Below are 21,130 nucleotides of genomic sequence, written 5' to 3'. Positions count from 1 at the left end.
AGCTGAAAGTGTATCGTGTACGGAGAACGCGACGTAGTATGGTCGATGTGTTTAGGTTCTTTCGCAACAGCTGTAATTCTCGATTGGAACCTTTAAGGCGGTGCAAGTCGATGTAATCTAGAAGCTGTACAGGCATATGTCTGTGTCTCAAAAGATCTGTCAGTCGGGTAAGACGAGACAATCGTTAGAAGGTAATATGTCATTTCTTTATTTGAGTAAATATTTCTTTACTAAAACTAAAGAGGATCTTTACGCATTTGTGGGAAATTTAAATGTATAAAAATGTAATATTGAAAAATATCCATAAAAATGTGGATTTGTATTAAATCCCACAGTTTATTTGTCATATTTTCTCCCTGTTGTCTTCAAATATTTTTATATAAAACAATATAGTTTCCATTTTTTTAACCTCTGATTTTGTCAACCCAAAACTCAGCATTCTTCGAATATCGCGTAATCAGAGTGTTGTATGTATATCGAGATAGGAAGGAGGCGAAATTTCCTTGATTCCATACAATGTCGAAGGAAATTCGTTACTGTCGGCAGAGGCGTACGAAATTTCGCAGACTGGTTGCAAATTTCTCGCGAAATACCTATCCACCTTCAAACTATGCTCGAAAGCCTGCCAAACAGAATATCCCTGTTTCGTGTTTAGTCGATCTGCGCATTGATAACCATACTGCTTGGCTTTCTGATCCCGTTCATCTAATAAATTCTTGTCGACCTCCATTCAGACTGTTCTGTTTCATCAATAGTAATAGAAGCATCCAATCTCAGGTCCTGTATTCTGTTTCTTTCTAACAGGATCACGGTATTGCGCCTTCTTACATACAATATCATATTTAGCGTTTTCTCGTTCTGCAAGTTACGTCGAAGTATTTGAAGTTCCTTGGCTTTTTTTATCTTTTAGATAAAATTAGAAAACCTTAGGTGCTTCGCAGAAACCTTGAAGTAAGACAATTAATTTGGACTTTATTTTTTTAGATTCTAACTATTCTTCGGGTAATTTTATTAGTTTATAATATCATATGTATTATAGTATAGTGCTATTGCGTTATAGTGTGATATTAAGTTTCAATAGAGATAGAACATTTTATTGCAGCACATGCATACAGAGACTCGCGAACATATTTGATATTTACCATAGAAATTTGTTTCGTATTCATTGTATTAAAATATTCTATCTCACTTTTTTTAGAAAGTTAAAATACCCTATTTATACATCAATTGGTAATATCATTGGTAACAATTAGATTGGTTGCTATAAAATAATCACCAAATATTCTAAATTGAACGAAGAAAGCAAAAACGACAGAAGGAAAATAATAAAACTTCAAATTTTGCGGAAGTTAGATAGAATGTTTTAACTTTGTAGGCATTTTAACTAACGATAAGGTGAGCAGTATAAGCGACAAGCTTCCGGAACATGTCATCGCGATCAGAATAACGACAGGTGTTACACAGAATGTGTTATATTACACAAAATGTGTCACACAAAAAAAGGGAATAACCACGAAACGGGGAGATTGATGGCAGAACGTCGTCAAAGCGTGTCAAAGTCAGAAACACGTTTCCGGGATTGTAAGCGCGTCGATGCGAGGCCGTTCGATGCGAATTTTTCGTTTATCCGACGCAACTCAACTTAAACGCGAATCCTCGTTGTCTCTCGCTCTCTGTTTCTCTCGCTCCATGGCCAGGAAATCGTGTCACAGGCTTTGTCACACACGCACACCTGCGGATCGCAATTTTCCCTGGAAATATCTGCTCCCAAATTGACTTTTTGACAACCGCGGGGACAGCTATTTCGGACGCGATCGTGGAGACACCAGGCTTTGCATCGAAACGAACCGATCGCGCCTCGTCATCGGCGAAATTGAGTTTCGACGGTCTCCTATCTACGAAATATTATATTTTCAGAGGAAATCTTCGATCCTGGGGAAGTCCTTCGAGAAACGGTCGCCTTTGTATAACACTCATTTCGGAAAAAAAAAAATTGGAGATCGATTAAAAATGAGAATCGTTTTGATTTACAGGAAGTTACAGAGAATATTACATGCCAAAATTTTGGAAACGCATGAATAGAATTTTAATCAACTGATCGATTGTACTTGGATTTGCAGATCCTGTTATAAAATGATGGACAACAGTGTGATTGCTTTGCCGTATTTTTTTGTAAGAAAAATATAATTGGTGTAAGATATATAGTAAAATTGTAAATTAAATCAAATTAAATTTCAGACTACAAAAATTCTTCGTGATTTGATATCTTCAATAATCTTCTTTATCATATGCGTGTATTTTGTGAAAAATAGTAAACTATGTATTTTTAGAACCCCCCTCCAGGATATTATGCTGCATACGAAAACAAAGACAATTCTGAATTAATACTACGCTACTTTATATGTCATAAATTATTACTTCTGGACTAATTCAATATTAATAGCTAGTGTTAGTAATGTTAATATTCAATTAATGTTAGAAGTTAGAAAAAGCTTATGGAAGATTGGTAGACTGATCCTGAAACAGAGATTAATGCAATTATTAATGGTCAATAAATAATTTTTTGTAATATTTCGCTTCTTTAAAAGAATTTTCTGGCACTCTAGAGCAATTCTTGTATCCCTTCATCATCCACCCACGAGGGTCGTACGATCCCGGTTCGGAGATGTGAACATCGTGTGACCATTTGTAACTTGGAACGGAAGGAACGAGATTGGGCATCTTGTCGGGTGTTGAAGAGGTGAAGATTTCGGAGGTCATGTCATTAGTCATTACTCATTACCCGTATCATCGCAGACTCCTTAAACCGTATCTGTGGTTGCCACTAAGTGTGAATGTTGATATCTTTTTCTTGTGAATTTTGAAAATTATTTTATCAAAATATTGTAACATTTATTATTTGAAATATTTAAAAATGTTTAAATTATTGGAAAATGGATTCTATGGTTTAAATGGTTTTATAATTGCATTCTATATTTTATTTAAATGTATTTAACTTGTTTATGTGAAATTGCTCTATAGTTACTCTCAAAGAATACGAAAGTCCTCAAAGCTTCCGTTATATTTATATAATATAATACTAATACTGTATATTATACTAACATATAATGCTAATATTATACCATGCACCAATGGTACAATATTCTAGCACAAATATGCACAAATCCCCATACAATTCCTCTCCACTCAAATCCCGAAACAATTTCTCAACTAACCCTTCCCAGTCCCACTAGTCAAACTAGTCACACTTCAATAGACAAAACAGCATTTCGGATGCACCAAATAGCACCGACCTAAACCTAACCTCTTGCATTCAAGCTTAAACCACCTATTTGCTTCCTCATCCGAAACGGCAGAATAAAGAAAACAGCAAGAAGCAGATAATTTTAATAGACAACTCTAATTTAATTAATCTACATTTATAATCTGCAATTACATAGCAAGGTACTATCTCTTACCAGTACTTAGTACTACTTATTCGTTTTTACACTTTATCACAAATGCATAGAAGTATCCGGATACTTACATAAACACGCAACAATTCTGCATATTCAAGAATAATAGCGTAAATTTATTTTCGAACGCAATTTTATTAACCTGCTAACCGCAGAGCTCTTTTCCACTTTCCCCTTTTTCCATTTATTTCGTTCCTTTTTTGCATCGCAGTAAAGGTCTCCTAATGATAAACCTACACAAGATTTATATGTTAAATGATCGTTAAGTCATCAAACAATTTTCATTCCGACCATCGTAATGGCAAAAAAAAAGAACAACCTCATATTGCCTCTCTCTCTCTCTCTCTCTCTCTCTCTCTCTCTCTCCTCATCTTTATCCGAACCTATCGTATTTATGAGCCTCCAACACTCGCATTTCTTTTCCCTTTTTCTTCAGGACGGTGCAGAACGCTTGTATATAAATCAGCGCGCACCGACAGACTTTATAAATATTTGGAGGCCGGTAACTCCCTCGTGTTCCTCCGCGTCCGTGCGACGGCATCGTCGTGCGCCGGGGGTTGCAGAGAAACAGTGGAGTGTGGGGCAGCAGGAACAGCCGTTGAATATCCGAGGAACACTCTAACCCTCTCTGGCCCCGAGCTTAATTAAGCCGTCAGAACTAACGCGTAGCATCCGAACACGTGGCCATGTCAGATTTCGGTTGTAGCAGAGTCCGAGTTATACGGCGAGCCTGTTAAATCGAGAGGCATCTGTTTCCGGATTCGCAGCGCGTTCCCGCTGCGCTCGACTTCCTCTGTAATCGCTTAAATTTCCTCCTTTCCTTCCTCCTCTCCCCTTCGTCGTTTTCTTTCTCATCTCCTTTTTTCACCTCTCGTCTCCACGTTCTTTTCTTGCTTCGGTTGTATCTGGGTTACGAACACGGGACCACGTTCCGGCTTCCTGTTCGGAATTAATTAAGCCGTCAGCGACACAGCGCGTCAGCAGGCCCTTGTCCCGCGAGATTACAGGTGAACCCTTTGCTAATGTGTGTATTTATGTTTGTGTGTGAGTGTGTATGTGCGGAAAGAGAGAAAGGAGAGAGAAAAGGTTCGTTTCGTGCTTGAGGTCCGTATCGGAAAGCTTTGGAAATTCGTTGTTTGTGGGTGCAGAAAGGTGGTCCTGTTTTAGGTCTGCTAGGGTGAGGTAAATAAAGGTGTTGAAAAATGGGATTTACATTTTTTATCCCAGGTAATTTGAACATTTACCTTTCGAAACCAACTTCCAAGCTATCGCACACGATTAAATATTTATATTATCTACAGTCAAATAAGATAACCGAACAAGTTGAGTGAAGTTTTCGTATGTGATATTTCATTTCTGAAAAGAATGATTTTTAAAATCTACCGGATACGCGTGTATTGATTTTAGATATCGAGTCGACAGACGTTCTGTCTATTATATTCTGTCGGGGCTATTATCTCGTTCACTGTCAATCTATAATCTTTCCTGTCTATAATTTCTTCCATTTCGTGTCTGATTAAAATGATTTTATAAAGGAGAATGAAATTATTCAATTCTAATAATAATTCTATTATTATCATTTATTTTTATCACGCAATCTCAAACGTGACCATCTACACTTAAATAAATTTGATTTTACTGACTAAAGCTATAAATACACAAAAAAAGAAATTCCATCAACTTTCTGAACAAGTTTCATACCGTAGTAGAATCGATAATTCAATCATTGTTAAGGTATGTAACAGATGCGTTGTTTACAAAAAAGAGCATTCGCTTATATGGACGTGTGCGTATTTGACGACGCGATTCCAGGACAACGGTTTTGTTATTAGAAAAAGAAGAAATTGATGTTCTGATTGATGTAAGCTGAAACGACAAAGCTGTCGCGCGACAAATTGTCACTAGCGCGTGCATAGTCCCAGATAGCGAAGTAGACAGAAGAGTAATATATTTGTGGAGCAGGTAAGTCGGTCGATTGGGACATCTTGAAGGTAATTTATGCATGGCCAGGCGTAAAGCAGCTCTTACGTTTTATAAAATCGCCGCAGCCTCCGTGCATAAAACTCCGTCCGGCTGAAAAAAGTTTATCTATTACATGGTCGGCTCGGCAGAAATTTTAATCAAACTTTCAAATGAGATTTCGCGAAAACTCGTCGCATAAGCTATCGAAAACGTGTCACTGCCTGCGTGACACGACACTCTTCGGCTCGTCTTATTTTCCCTGTCTTATGTAGAACCGTGTCGTTGCCGTAAAATTACCTCACGGGTCATCTTGTCACGATCTTCCACTTCGTACAACAATCTGTTCTTTGTTCAACGTATTCATTGGGTCTCGTGGGAAGTTTTGGCATTTTTTGGTAATTTCTGACGATGTAATATATCATTTAGTCATCTTTCACTACAGTCATGTAAAAATACGTCTTTTCTGCGGAACAGTAAATTATGTAAAGGTATATCCATTTTTCACATCCATAGAATTCTTATATTTTGATCTACAATTACTTTATATAAATTCTATTTCGTATAGTGTTTTTAGCAATAAAATCATTTAGCCTTGATAACTTAGTAGCATTTAGTCCACAATCCATCAGCTTTTACAATTGCTTTAATTACATTTGGCATAAGTAAATAGTACAGATTAACTTCAATTATATAAAACATTTTCTTATGTTTACATTTTGTGTATCTTGATATTAATGACAATGAAAAATGATTTATCATCCGTGGTTATTGTTTCAATTATACTCTACATTGTAAATATACAAATGGTTGAAGTTACGCCGAAACACGTGAATTATATACGAAATTGTACAAATTCGTAAAAAGTCAGAGTGACTAGAAAATTAGTGTTCTATTTTCTCCCATAAATTTACTTGTCATAAATTTTGAGAAAAATTTTCAAAAATAATGTTCCTACTATCATCGCTTTTATCTACTTTTCAATTTATAACCTTGATCGGTATGCTTTCCGAATGGCTCACAAAACATTAAAAAAGAAATGCTTTTAAATAATGACAAAACTTTTCACGTAACTTGAATTTCCATACCTGACGCTTTAACGAAAACTTGTGCAAAAGATTCACATTTCTCATCCTAATTTTCTCTGTTCTTTTATTTAATTTATTATTTAAAATAAGCAACCACGTGTATCTTGGTTTGGAACAGAATGTTTAAAAAGGGAAATTCTAAGGGAAGCAGATCGCAAAATAAGCTGTCTATTGGGACTAAGTAGTTCCAGAATTTCGTAGTAAATCAAACTCAAAATTATCGTTTCCTCATGGGGAATGCTAATATTCAAACTACCCAGAAACCCTGTTAATCCAAATTTTCGTGTAACTGGAACTCCTGCATCCCAATTAATCCTTTGTAACAAATTATAGCATTTTATTCTCTCTATCGTGGAAAAAAACAGATCAAAGTGAAACGGTTTTCACCATATGTAACCTTCATTTCATCGCAGAAACGTGTTAATGCAAGTACATCATTGAGAGCAAATGTATGTCAAATAGGAAAGGGAAATAAATTCCTGAGCAAGCCAGAGTATTCTCAATTTCTATGTGAAGTAATACGTCGATATTTTCACTTCACGTAACTGGAAGTTTCTTGAATCATACATGTATCAAGAATTTATTATAACAAGAGTCACATAGAGTAAGTTAATTCCATCCAGGAAGTACATCATTGCTATTTTGTACAGGAATAAAATAATAATTTTCAATAGCTTTTTCTATTTAAATTTGTTTCTTGAAGCAAAATTATGTTTCTACAAAAAGTACGCATTTGTATATAGATGATAAACGAATTATCTTGTCCTTTAATATACCTCTCACAATAATATATTCTTTTAGCCCCTTAATGAAAATGTGATCAATTAGCAAACCTAAATAAGCAAGCGTCTACTGTATATGAGGAACAGTTTAAAACGAGCAAGATAAAAATACGAAGAACAATTCAAAACAATGGAAAAGTTTGATTTTTGGAGATTTATTATGCGAAGGTTATTATCTTAACAAAGGGAACATACATACGATACAAGATATAATGCTAATATTTATAACATTCAAACCTACCTTACAATACGCGAAGAATGATTGAAAATAAAGAAGAGATCTTAAAGACACGGTTACAAAAAGAAGCTCGAAGAACCCTAAATCATTCAAAACTTCCTAAATTCACCATGCAATACAACAATACTGTACAATCTGTACTCATCATTCTCAAATGCAAGACATAACTTTTCATCCCATTCGCCACTTCGTCGCCCTCTCATCGAGCACAATTCGAGCCACAGAAATTCGTGTACCTCTCAAACTGGCTCAAACACCGATAAACTCATCGATCAGTTAGACCAATTCCGTCATACCGTGAGACGAATTTCGACGAGCCAAAAACGGTTGGGTCTTTGAATCGATTTTCCTTTCGCAAGTTTTCCCATTCACGAGTGGAACCATGCCCCCGAGGGATGTAATTGATAAGGGGAGGAAGAAAAAAAGGGAGTTGCGTGTCCCCGTGACGAAAACGCGTCGAAATGACATCGATTGGCCACACGAGGCCGAGCACCTTCCACTGGGAACCTAACGACTTGCGTATTATTTATTTAACAGTCGACAACAAACGATCTGTAATTTTTGTTTCGCCCGTGAAAGAGAACGAAGACGAGCGGAACAGCCAGCACTGAAACGACTCCCTCCAACGAGGGGTGACGTATGTTGAAATTTTTATCGCGCCTGCCTGCCTCGTCTCGCGAGCCACGTCGCCGGCTTCCTTCAAACCTTTATCGTTTCTCATCGAAGGGAAAAAGGTTTCGATCCTATTTGACGATGAAAGATACTCTGGAAACGTAGTTAAAATTAGTTTGGATCTATTCTGTTCGATAATGTTGGCTACTTTGATGTCCCACTTTGACGAGAATTTTTAAGTTTGTGATGGATTCATTATGTGTAAAAGGGGATGACATGTACAATTTGTTTCTATAAATTGAGATAGGAGTTTTATTTTCTTATCTAAGTTTAATTAATTTTATTAGTTTACTTCGATTTTATTTTCATGTCGTGTATTGTACAATGTTTTATTATCCATAGCATAGAATATAGTACGCTTATTGTTAATATATACATAAATAAATGTTTTAATTACAAAATAAAGTTAATACTTATCAGTCAGTATTATAGAGAAGAAGAAGAAAATTATATTCTGTTTTGAAACTATTTTACTGCAGACCTATTTCATTAAAGCTTTAAATTGAACAACGGTAGAGAAAAGAATAAAATATGCGAAAAGACGATGCTTTAAAGACAAACCGAAAACGAAGGTTAGAAAAGTATCCTCTGAAATCACTTAGCTCCTCAAGACCACTTCCATTCCAAAGAAGTCATTCAACAAAACCCTTTTCTTCACCATCTCGCCGTAGCCAGATTTCCAACTCCGGCTTCCAAGCAAATTACAAAGTACAACAATCGCAGGAAAGGACAAAAACTAAAGACAAAGTAACACAGTACAACTTGCTACTAAACGATACAGTGTACAGTAGAAAATTCACCTTTGGACCAACCGGAGCGGGCAATTGAATTTGAACAAAGAATACCTTTGTTCATCTTTCGTGCAATATTAACAAACCTTAATTTCGCTTCCAAGCTAGAACAAGAAATTTCAACGAACGCTACAAAGGCGTTGTATATATTCAAGCGGTCGGCCCACCACTCGCTAACTTAGTCGGTTTTTCGTTACTGGCACCAGCGGGAGTAAAAAGTTATCCACTGGTCCATCCAGAGCTACGTCCGCGAAAGTTCCTCTGGAATCGTCCGATTACCGCAAAATGTATTAGGGTAATTAAGATGTCTGAGGCTTGTCAGAACCGAAGGGGTATACGTGGAAGAGCGTCAGCTGGGGAACGAAACCGCGGTTGCGGTGTAATTGACTCAAAAGGAAAACATTAGCCCGCCACTTTGTCGCGGCCGATGCGATTAAGCGCACGCTCACTCTCTCGCGCTCTTGGTACTCGACGTGACGTCTCTCGCGTATTAATGTAATTGATTATATAGCGACTGCAAAGTGAAGCATCTAGCTCCCGGCCCTTTGCCAGCTCGAATTTCTCGCGAAATTGATATCGAAGGTTAAGAAACGCGAATAAATTCAGATTTAACGTCGATCTAGGCCGCTGGGCTAATTTCGCAACTCGTTTTGGAAAGATTAAATTCGATGGATTTCGAGCAGATTTGGACAGTTTATTTCAATAATTCTTGTAATGTGATTCGATCGAATTTGATCACAATTATCATTAATGGAGTGGGTTATATCAATAACATGTGTAATATAGCTTTTAGTGACGAAACAATGTTTGTTATAAACAATTTTTCATTTAAGCGCCATCGTAGGATTAGTATTCCTACGTATGGACATTACAAGGAAAGAACACGATAATCGACATTTTATATTTTGTTTCAAGATAAAAAATAAAAACAAAAAAAAAAAGAAATACTCAGACATTAATATCTAAGTCGTTAATATCAAACGTTACATATAGTTATTTAACGAGTGAGACCTTGTAAAAAATTATCTTGAGAAATTACTCTAAATCGAAAATATATTCATTTTCTGCGATCAGAATACTTTCGTGAGTCACTAGATATCAAAGTCAATGAAATCGGTGAGGTGTGTCCTTTTCCATATACAACGTAATTGTCGACCTAAGTTCTACGTTTAATATATATAGGAAATAATAATATATAGGATAATACGTAAAATAGTAAGAAGATCGGTTCCTAACAGCAGAACAAATACACCTGTTCGTGGGCCGTCTAATCGGAAGAGACACTCGACCGTGTCTGAAAGCGTTGTATCCGCGATTAGCGAAGCAGGCTCGTTAACGACCGGCCTAACAACCGTTCTCTGGCGAATCAATTAACAGGAGGACGTCGAATTGGCAACGCGCCTGGCAATTATCGCGTCCCGACGTCCATTGTGCGTGTCTCGGCCGCGAACCACCGCGACAGAACGAAATTTTGCTTCGCGAGTATCGAAGTTTGCGGCTTGACCGGTTCCACTGGCTCTACGGTTAATTTATCGGTAGCTACGTAAAAAGGAACGACAACGACTGTCGCTATCTCGATATGCAAACAAACCTTTACCTAAAAATCTAATGAACCACGCTTTGAAAGGCTTGATTAAAGGATCCTCGCGGATTCCAGCTACTAAATGGGAGATGTGCAGATGCTTTGGTCCTTCTCGCTACATTTCGTGCCTGTTGCAATGAGATTCGTGCAACTAAGCTCCTAAATACTCTGCACCTGCTGTAATTTATCGTTATGTTTATCTTTGAAAGAGTAATTCTGGTCTTGATATATATCTAGTTTATTTTCGAAAAAGTGAATAGAGCGTGAGAGAATTCTTTTAACAGAAATGTGAAATATGAGTATACCCTAATTTACTGTTATTGTTTTTATCTTTCAGCAAAATTGTTAATTCCCCAAGCACTTGATATTTATTTCATTTCTAAATACGTGAGTGAAATGTGAGAAAATTCCTTTGTTTAATAGATTCATCAATTCCCATCAAGTTTTGAAGAGAGTGAATTTTAAGTGAGCTTTTGTAGTGTGATAACATTTAATACACGAAAGCCGTGGTTATAGATGTTTAGCTGTGGTTATGTTATAATAATATGTGATTAGAGCTGCAAACGATTAATAACGCATTGACTGATGAATGAATTTTGTATGCTTTATCTACCTGTCGCTTATTTCAATACAGCATTTACGCATTATCGAATTATTCCAACCTTGGTATAACTTTCCTCTAGTTGTACCTCGTATATTAAACCACTTGCAAAATTTATGATCAGTTCGAGATATCAACGTCGATCTCTATTGTTTCAATATAAGTAATAACCTGTATGATATCACATCATTCAGATCACATCTCTGGCGAAAAATTTGCGATCACAATTTACTTCATAAAAATCTGAAATTTTCAAAGTCAGTTTGTGATTCTGTTATCATATTTCTACAACAAGCTTTTGTCTTTTGATAGAAATTTTTATTAAAGTCGGAACCATTTTTATGAATAAATTGGATTTTTATATATTCGTGGAAGTTCTATTTCTTTACTTATCTCCATAAATGTATCTTCATAAATATTCAAAGTCAAGTTATTAGTATCGCTAACATTAATTTTGAATTAATAACAGAACCAATGCAACAAAGATAGTACCAATATATTTTCGAATTACTTAAACTCTCGTTTTCCACGAAAACAACGCCTTTCGTACAACCTAAATCCACCAATCCGCCGTTTCATTTACTTCAAGCAGACACAGCTCGAAATTCGTGTTTCAGCTCATTGCAACGTGAATTGTTTCGCAATCGTCACTGGGAGATCGCGTCCCACGGAGACGAAGTTTAAACGCATTTAACGTTGGATTATACACCAGGATGGCGAGTAAATGAAAAAGTTAACGCGATAATTGGAACTCGGCCGTGGTTGTAACCAGGCGGCGCTTCAGAATTGCATCCTGGTCCAGATCGAATTAAACAAACGTTCGCGGAATCGCGCGAATTCACCCGAGGAAACTTTTGTTTTTCCAACGATGGTTGGTTGCATGGCTCGAGCGGCGCGTCGACTATTTTAACGAGAACCCGCCTTATAAATCTCGTCGGCGCGAACTTCTCGTTAGCTGGAACAAATTGCGGGCTAACTAACGGGACTCGCGATTCCGCGGCTATTTCCTTCGTGAATTTCATGAAAGGGGGCGATGAGAATCGAAGTAATTTGAATTCTTTTCATTCCGCAACCTCTTCATGATCTTACCCTTTCTTTCTACTTCTTGACGTGAGTGAAGTTGAAATTTGGAAGGAAGAGGTCTTCATTTAAAATTAACCTTTTCTTACTTTACAAGCCTTAGTTCACAAACTCTATGTCGCTGACATAGTCCACGCTTATAGTACGAGTATTTCAAATGAAATTTTTCGCTCTCAGAAAAAAGCAGCGTTTTAATTTAGAATCCTATAATCTCTGTGAATTCGTGAATTTTTTGTGAATTTTGTTTATTATATTTATTATATTTTATATAATCTAATATTATTAATAATCTATGTCTATTACATCTTATATAATTTAATCTTGTTTATTATATGTATTGTACACTGTACAGAATATTCTTTTAGAAAGATAATTTTTTGAAGAATGCTTCGAAAAATACTGTAGCCAGCTTGGATATTTCTCATCTCAGACAAGTATAGATTTATTCGATAGAAACAGAGCTTTCGTTATATATTTTGCATATTTTATCTCTCATCCATTTTCATTTTATAGAAACCAAACCAATCGAGAAGAATAGTTCGATAAAAGAAAATGTTAAACTGTAAAAAAGTTACGTTAAAGTGAGAATGATATATCAGGAGGATTGAATTTCATAGAGTGGTCTTTTTTCGTAAAAACTATATATTTTATATAAATGGCATATAAAGGTTCAATTAATTTATATCACGATTGATTATTCCTACTGATTTCTACAAACGATTTTGCCGGTGTTTTTCAGTGCCCTACATTTCGCGTTTGATTGAAAGCTCGTGATACAATGGACACGAAATTTAATGCTACTAGATGGTCCCCACTGAAATTTCAGCTGTGATTGCCAATGCCGTGTGTTAAGTTTAATTACATATGGCGTGACGAATGTGTGCGTTCCAGTACAATTTTGTCGTGACAAATTTAAGGAAAATTCGAATTAATTCTACATTGCACGTGTTATGTAAACTCTAATGAGTTCTGTATAATTTATCTGAAACTATTTAGTATTCACAGTATTATTTTTTACCGTACATTACGTTTCCACAACATAGCTTTCTCTCTTAAGCCGATTACGGAATTCAACCTAGTAAAAGCAGGATTGAATTAACGCATTTAAGATTTAACAAAATATTCTAGAGAAAAATCGTCTACCATTTACATACACTATTTTATATTTTTAATGAACTTCCATTTTTATATCTGTTCTTGTCATCATTTTTTATCATGTTAAACGACATTAACGGAAATGTTGCTCTCATATTATCCTGCCCGTGCATAACACAGAAAAATTTTCACCCATCTCCTATTATTACGCTATACCTTTTCTGTACTAGTATATTCTACGTAAATTCTAACGAAAGAATTTTTCTAGCAACCTAATGAATATATTTTATGCTATGTATGTACTATGTACTATCTAGGTATATTCTACCTCTTTAACCAGATTTCAGTTGACAAATTTTGAGCAACATTATCAAACAAGTTACCTCCAAACAACTCCGATATACAGCCAAGTATTCTAAAAAATCTTTTTTAGAATATTGATTAATTAGCCGCGTTAAAAATTTTAGTGAAGCTATATATAGGTAATTACTTATAATCTCAATTTTCTACCGTCTTATCATAATATCAAATAACACCAATACAAATCCAGATATTCCAGAATTCTCCTTTTCATACTATACATATTAAATCATTCGTAACTGCTTTCCTATCATTCAATCATTATACCACGCAATAATTATAAACTAAACAAAACCAAATATTCCGAAGCTTATCCCTACCATATGTACGAGAACTCTAAATAATCACTCATGACTTTACTTTTCTACAGTCTCGTCATCATCCAAAGCATCAGCTCGGCAAGCATTCGATTTCCGTTTTATCAAACCTCTATAATTACGTTTTCACCTCCTTAACAATCTCCCGTAATCACCTGCGTAATCACATTCTCCTATTGCAGCTACGATATCGCCATAAGCAAGAGGCAGTAGCCGAGCGCTGGAACGCGGGACACGCGCGATTAATCGACGCTTGTCCACCGAGCGTAACCTTGACTGCCGGTAACCATAAATAATCGGTCAGCGTGTCGCTTGATAAACCAATTCGCCGCGATAACTCCGACAGGGAGTTAGGGTGTCGTGTTCGACGCGTTTGGATCTCAGCTTTCGCTAGCAGTTTAACGAGCATGGGAGACGATCCAGACAAATTTTGCGCGCCCGAGCGGCCACGACGCTGCGTTGCAAAGGGGGTGTTGCGGAGAAAATTGCGACGATACGTTTGACCAGGCGCTAGGCGGTCTGACACGGACCGGCGAACTGACACCGGCCAATTAATAATAACGAGAGGACGTTTCGGGATTACGAGGAAATTATCGCTTTTAACCGTGCCGTGCACGGCCGAACATATCATCGGCTGGGGCCATTAATCCATACCCTTTCCTCTGGTCCATTGCAATTTCGTACGGTGGATGGCCGCGCGACACATAGCCCTCCGCACCTCTCCGCTTGATTTAATTAGACAAATCGGTCCGTCTCTGCCGGAGTCGGCCGCGTTTTCCACGCTCTGTCTGCGGCCGAGAGTTGGCAACTGTTTCTCGATGAAGTTTTGTGGATCGTGAGTGATGAAGTGCGATGAGAGTTGGTTATTAAAAGGACTTTGCGACAGAGTGAATTTTGGTGAAATGTTGAGGTAATTTGGAAGGAGGAGGCTACAGTGATTGGATTGGCAGCATGGAATTGAAATAATTGAAGTTCCTTGCGTTTTTTACGTTTTAAATAAAGTTATATTATATAGGCTGTTTCAAGAAATAATTATTTCGAGCTGTACGAAGGAAAACAATGCGAAACTTCGGTTTTATGCAGCCTCTTTAATTCGGACAGAACATTTCAAATAAGGGGGACGGTATGATAAAACTTAGCACAAAGAAAAAGGTAAACCCGTATGTACTCCCGTAACAAACTTCAAATAACCTGTTAAAATCTCAAATAATGATCCGCTCATGTCAAATAACTAACAGTAAACTAATAATCCTGCACATAACGGAACAACATTCTGCCTGTCAAAGCGTTTCTCCTGCAGCTCAAACAAACCTCCCGGAACGAGAAAATAACCCAAGAGAAATCTTTTCTCGCAACATTTCCCGGTAAATAAAACCTTGGAAAATAGGGATAATTCAAGGAAAAGAGGGTGCAGGGTCGCCGACGATTTTCTGGAGGCCCAAAACCAGCCAATAGCCGCGGTTGGTCCTGGACATTTTACGAGGCCGGGGTTGGGTCGCGATTTCGTCGCGGCGCATCCATTTCGGCTCGCGCTTTTATTTGCGAACGCGGCAGAAACAAACGAACGAGCTCTGGGGCTAGGTGAATAATTAGTGCGCTGAAAATGAAAGTCGTCCGGCGATATTTGCTGCCGGCCTGATCACCAAACCCCATCCCCATTCACCTCCTCTCTGTCTCTCTGTTTCTCTCACTTCAATCCTGTACGTGCTCGCGAGCTCACAATTTCGGCTTTATCGCAATTTCATTGGCCCCTTTTCATTGGTGGAGCGTGAATAATCTGGTTAAACGACGAGCGTAGCCAGGCGATCGATCGATCCGGAGATTCAACATTCGATACTCGAACAACCATCCCCACAGGTTCGTCCTCTCTTTCTCCGTTTTCGGACTCGTGTTCATTATACCAACGAGATTCCGTTGGGTTGCGTATTAGGTGGCGTCCGGATCGTTCGATTTTGTAATCGCATGAACCGCGATCCGCTGGCAAGCCGGCTTCCTAATCAAGTGAAACGATAATGAAACTATCTCGATAACGCTCAGCGAGCTAGTATACCCCGTCGATTTGCACGGAAAAAATATTTTACGTGGATGCTATTCGGTGGATATTGGGATCTTGTTGAAAGCTTCAAACGCCGTCATTTTTAACGGATCGTCGCATTGATTATGATTTAATTTTTTCGCGATACCTTTCTCGATCAACATTTTGATATTATTTATTGAAATGATGTAAACACAGTTTTCACTAATATCGATGAAATACAGTAGCTACAATTTAAGACGAGGCCATATATTGCTTACTTTTAACAAAGTGTACTTTTACCAGCTTCTACATTTCATTTTTCCAGTCATAGAAAAGTATAAATGATATGAAATTATGTATTTTGTATGATTAATCATAGTGCAATGTACAAATGGAACTAAAAGTTGTTCTGTATTGCAGAACATGTACTTTATCATATTATTAATCGATATCATTCTTCGTATCAAAGTGGTTAATAATCGATGGTTATCTATATAATTATTTATACATCATTCGCAAGACCAGTTATGAGCAAAAGATTACAATGGAAGAATGGCAATCAGGTACACACCAGTGAGGAGATAAGAAGTTTGTTTTCCGACCTAGATCACAACCGGGTCTTTAATCATGTTATCCCGTCTTCGGAAGAGAAGAAGCATCCGTGATGGATAGTTTCTCGCGTTTCTTGCGCTTCTCTCGGCTATCGATAAAATCTCCTAATGATTCCCCAGTTCATGGAATATGAAACAATAAAGGAATATTTCATCAGAAAAATGCTTGAACTACTGAACATTACCACGAAAAAATCTCGGACAATCCGATCACGTAATTTAAATAAAATGCACAAAAATATTCCAAGAATTAAAAAATATTCCATTCATCAGAGATAAAATAACAGTTTTTATAAATAAAATGTTCTTTAGAAATCTTTCTACCAAAAATAAGCTGTTTTCTCGAAAATTTCTCTCGTAAAACGTCCTCCTTTTTGTGGAACATTTTATCATTAAAAAAATCCTCCGTTTTGTTTCAGAATTTTCATATAAAAAAATTCTCTCTTCTCTCGCTTCGTAGTTTATGATTCGCGCACGTGGATAATGGAAAATGTTGCGCTGTCGGATGATAAAGTATTACGCGGGTAACACCCGCGGAATTCTTTTCACAGGTCTCGAAACAATACGAACAATAATCGATACAACGAACACGTTCTAAACAGCCGCTTTCACGTGCCGAGAGTTTGCTTCGTGAACAAAGGAGACACGTTTCCCTTTCACTGTCACGACTGCTTAATTCATCTCTGCCGGTAACATTTACCGATCTCTAATTGAAATCGGCAGTTTTCGAGCGTTTATGCGCACAGTCTACAATAGCGGTTTCGTAATCTCGCACCAAGGAAAAACATGGCGAATGTGGTACAGCCACTTGTGCCACGGGTCATAAGGTTCCAGACCATCTCGTTCATTGTTATGCATCATCGATCATAAGTTTCAGGCTTAGTGGTTAATAACTTGTATACACGAGCTATTCTCTTAGACAGCTTCGAAATTACTTGGTTTCTTTTGTAACAAAGGCGTTTCCGTGTAATTTTTCATATAGTTACAATGGCGAACAAAAGAAAGCTTAACCATTGCACGGCTATGATTGCGTCATTTTAAAATCTCGAAATACGGAGCGACCAATTTTAAAAATATTTATGTAATATACTTTAATGTGTTTCGAAGAGACAGAGTATATTAAGTAATTTAATGTGAGAATAAAGTTTAATTTTTCAAGCTTTATTAAGCGATACAGTTTCAAGTTTCAATAGCTTCGTAGCATCTCAGATATATTATACAGGATAACTTTTATAACCTCTTTGAAGTTTTATAGTTCCATAATACCTCATTATACAACACAACCTCTATTTTACAATTTGTGCAATTTTCTATTTTCGTCGCAGTTTGTAGTTCGTATAAAATTGGAGTAAAAGTAGATATAAAAAGGATCATACATAAATGTATTTGTTAAATGAAATTCATAATAATAGTTCCTATCTTCCTATCTGCGATAGCGAAACTATTTTACTTTTCATTATTATGAATATGATGAAAAAGTATTTACAGAATATTTAATATAAAACTTGAGCTTGCCTTTGTCCGCCATTGTATTTATCGTGTCAATCATAATTTCTCAATTTGTACATGCATAATTGTCAATATAAATGATATAATAATAACAATAAATGTATTTTCAATTCATTTATCGGCGAGGAAGAGTTAAATCGTTAAATTATTTACCAGCAGTGCTAATAAGCTTTGGACATAATAACTCATTTACCCAGAATTTCCTCGTTTATTAAATAGAATGTTTCATTTATGCTAAAAATTCATTACATCTGGCGTATTTGTGTTTCCAGGAATTAAAACGGATTTAATTAAAAACGTTTCGTCTTTGTTAATTTTTAATTGCAACTGAAGGAGCTTCTGATAAGGTAACGACCCAGTTACCAGGTAAATATTAAACTGCAAGGACAAAAATTACATAAACATCTCTGAATTTAAAAAGATTATTTTATTAAAAATTCTATAATTAACTGCTAATTTGTATCCTATTCTTCATGAATTATGTCCTTCGATAGAAATTGATTGCCACAGACACGCTACTAAGCACATCCATTTATCAAACAAAATATACTTAAGAAACGAAATTTACAATTTTGAAAATTTAGAGAATTTGAATGTTTGAATGTTTTAATATTTGGAGATTTTAAGATTTCAACACGAAATATTTAACATCAATATTTTAAGAGCTAAAGTCACAGTATTAAAAACCAGAAAACAATAATGAAAATCCGTAAAGACAAAAAGTTGTGATTAAAATGTTGTTTTGATGCAACGTTATGCAATGCAACGTCGGACCTCAGTGGGTTAAAAAGCTTCTCTAGAAAGACGAAGAAATATAAATCTGAGAAAAGAAGACCTACAGACTTTTGGAACGGATGTATTAGAAACACGTATAGCTATTGTTTCTCAAGTAGAACGACCGACTCGATTTCTCGAGATCGATAGGAAATTGCGGAAAGGAAGCGAGTCGAGACGAGAACAATGCAAGAATTAACAACGAGAAACCTGGAGCGGATTTCAACGTGGTGAATCATGTTTTTTTGTTGGTCAAGCTTGTTTTTCGAGACCGCGTTCGTTTATGTTGCGGTTACGTCGACCACGAATGCTTTCCAAACCCGATGCCACACCAGGCTAAATAGGGTTTTCGAGGCGATGCTACGAGGGTCTTGTCTTTATCCAGTCAGTTTTACCTGTCACCGTGTATTGCAAGGGTATCTTGTACTTTGCTCGATTACTCGATAGATGGAACGTTTACATGAAACGTGACTAACGTCTCGTCGATGACTTTGGGTTGTTCGATCACGCGAGCCATGACTTCTCTCAGAAGTATGATTTTCTATAGAGCTATCTGGTGAAACTATCCTACCATTGCTAAGGTTTCTCGAATCACGGACGTTGAAGTCTAATACCGTAGACTCTTGATCATCACAATGGTCATTGATTAACGGAATAATAGCTTGCCTGAAGATCGATCAATGGAAAATTTAAGGATGACATCTTATAAGGAAAACCGGAAAATAAGAATAATGTTATTATTATGATGTGATTAATTTACGTGACCGAGGTTATATCATATTCTAAATGCTGAATAGAATATTTCTATGGAATGATAGAGTAGCGAGATAATAAAGAATTCCACAGTTAAGGTTTCTAATTTTGTTACAATCTAATACTTTTAGGTATAAAGACATTTCGATATTTCTACGAATAAAATAAATCTCTGCGAAGATCCCAGTTCTCTACTTACGTCCATAAAACTATAAATTTGCATAAATATTCACGATCCATTTATACCGTTTTCCAAGAGCTGTAAATCCAATTGTACCCTAATTTACCCGGAGCTTACCACACACGCAGAGACACCGCAGTATCAAAGTCTCCATTATCGTCCAATAAGTGCTTATCTCCAACTTACCTGAAACAAACAAAAGAAAACGACGAATTAGAATCAATCAGAAAAAACTGAACAAAGTGGTCGCGAAGCCTATCCCATTCAGCATAGTCAAGAACTCATTCGTCATCGTGAAGACGAGGCTTCATAGCCCGCGGTGCCAAAACAGCCTCGGTCTCGGTTCCTCGCAGAAAAACAAGCCTCATTTGCGCTCGGGCCAGCGCGGAGCCACGCGGGCTTAATTAAGCGAATCGAGCCGATGAAGACACGCTCGTATATCCGTTATCTTTTCGAGTCCCTCCACCCACGAGCAGTGGGCTACAACTCGTCTATTGTTCCTACGGGGCTAAACACGTCATTATCATTATTCATAAACGACGGGCGGCCAACGGTTGAGCCGTTCGCGGATTGCGCCACGAAATCCTGACGATCGTGAGGCTTCGCGGTTTGGATAAAACGGAACAGTGAATAGACGAAACTATGGTTGCGTGTTCGTGAAGTATCGAGGCAGCAGCGCGTTGAAAGGCTTGAAATATCTCGTCTGTTGTATTCTGTGTTTTATGGCGGATTCGGTTTGTAGTACAGTAGCTACAGCTTTGCGTTTATTGTAACATTTATATCGTAATTAATTTAAGTGCAAGTGCATTAAGTTTCATATCATCTGGTAGTACTTTCGTACGATTACAAAAATTTAATACTAGGAAAATTCATGGGAAATAAGGCTATGAACGATTTTCGCAGCCTCTCTATAGAAGAGAAGAATCTTTCAGAAGTTGTTGTTGAAGTTAGGATGAGTGTGGGTGGAATGTATTTCCATTGATTTGTGTTCTAGATTTATCGATAGAAAAAAAAGAAATCTTATTATCCAATTTTTAAACCTCCACGATTTATACTTGCGATCAGTTATATTAAACGGTTCCATCAAAAGAGAGATCAAATAAAACTTTAACTTCATCGGATATCTATACTCATTAGTCATTATTGGAAAACGTTCCGACGATTTTTTTATTCCAGTCCTTCGAACTTTTCAAAATTCCTAACTACATTATTCCAAACATTTAGAGAATCCATCTTAAAATATTTCAATTAAAGAGTAACATCAA

General features: G+C 36.8%; 1 protein-coding gene and 1 long non-coding RNA gene across 3 annotated transcripts in view; both read right to left on the bottom strand.

The window, feature by feature from the left end:
* LOC126924910 (protein slit) overlaps positions 1–21,130 on the bottom strand; it is a 588,806-nt gene that overhangs the window by 381,499 nt on the left and 186,177 nt on the right. The window lies entirely within an intron of this gene.
* Positions 16,761–21,130, bottom strand: part of LOC126924915 (uncharacterized) — a 136,867-nt gene continuing 132,497 nt past the window's right edge. The window contains exon 3 of the long non-coding RNA XR_007713754.1: positions 16,761–20,051. This is a non-coding gene — a long non-coding RNA (uncharacterized LOC126924915). The remainder of the gene's footprint in view (positions 20,052–21,130) is intronic.

This window comes from Bombus affinis, chromosome 15 (assembly GCF_024516045.1).
Source record: "Bombus affinis isolate iyBomAffi1 chromosome 15, iyBomAffi1.2, whole genome shotgun sequence".
In the NCBI taxonomy this organism is placed as follows: Eukaryota; Metazoa; Arthropoda; class Insecta; order Hymenoptera; family Apidae; genus Bombus; species Bombus affinis.
Note: the sequence above shows the minus strand (reverse complement) of the source record. Positions and strands in the feature narration are given on the sequence as shown.